Here is a 1,320-nt window from a genome sequence, read left to right on the forward strand (position 1 = left end):
TGCCCAAAGGGATTCAACACTTGTAGGAACTTGAAACATGAAACATGCCATCAGCATCATCCCTCCCAATCTTGACCATCACTCTGAGTCTGTTGCTCCCTTTTTCATGGCCCTAACCCTACACCTCAGCATCAGGGACAGCCCTCCACATCTGAGTCCCACCTCCTGATTCATGCCAGGGGACCCATGGAGAAGCTAGAGTTAGCATCTTTGGTGGGCATCTCCACCGTGGTATTTGCTGTGTTGGAGAATAAATTCAAAGATACACAAGACACATCCCACACCTTTAAGCTGATAACCATCAAGTGTCAAAGGTAATCTCTCAAGTTAACAAAATGTTCTCATACCACATCCTCAGGCATGAGGAAGTGTTATAAAACAACTAGATTGTCAAGGATGTAGATAGGTTTTATGTCTTTTGTGATGTAGGTTTTAGGCCTTGTAGATAAGCCCCAAAAGGAGGTTAGGTGAGAGTGGGAAGATTTTCAATACCAAGGAAAGAAATTCAGCCGGACTTGCTGGATTATTGATAAAGGTTTTTAGGTAAGAGGTAGTATAAATGATATGTGAATTGGTAATACTACCCTATAGACAGCCTGCCAGGATATTTGCAGGGGGAAGTGTCTGAAAGCAGAAAGGCCAGCTGGAAGGCTAGTGTAATTCTCTATCAGGGAAAGCACCAGCGTCTGAGCCAGAGAAAGAAAAATTAAGAAATAGGAAGGCTTTGCAAAGGAAGAAGCCACAGGACAGGACACAGAATGGATAAATGCAGTGTAAGTCAAATTTCAACCACGAGTTCCAGAGAGAGAATTGAGTGATACAACAACCAGAAATCCTCTTTGAGTTAATGTAAATCTGTCCCTATGGCACCAAGAACCTGTGGTTCCCCAAATGGAAATCACGGTGGCCTTAGAAGTGAATCCTACTTTCCCCAGTTGTTCATTTAACTAGAATTTATTTAGTACTTCCTATGTGCTAGGCACTGGGCTTCCCAGGTAACTCAGTGGTAAAGAATTCACCTGTCAATGCAAGAGAAGCAGGAGCTGCAGGTTTGATCCCTGAGTTGGGAAGATGCCCTGGAGGAGAAAATGGCAACCCATTCCAGTGTTCTTGCCCAGAGAATCCCATGGACAGAGGAACCTGGTGGGTTACAGTCTATGCAGTAGCAAAGTGTCAGACACAACTGGGCGGCTAAGCACACGTGTGCGTGTGTGCACACACACACACAGGAGCTAGGCTTTAAGAAACCAAAAATAACGAAATAAGCTCCAGACTCCCTAGGTGTTCATCACCCAGTTCCATGCCTTACAGGTAATTATT

This window comes from Bos javanicus, chromosome 1, assembly GCF_032452875.1.
Source record: "Bos javanicus breed banteng chromosome 1, ARS-OSU_banteng_1.0, whole genome shotgun sequence".
Classification (NCBI taxonomy): Eukaryota; Metazoa; Chordata; class Mammalia; order Artiodactyla; family Bovidae; genus Bos; species Bos javanicus.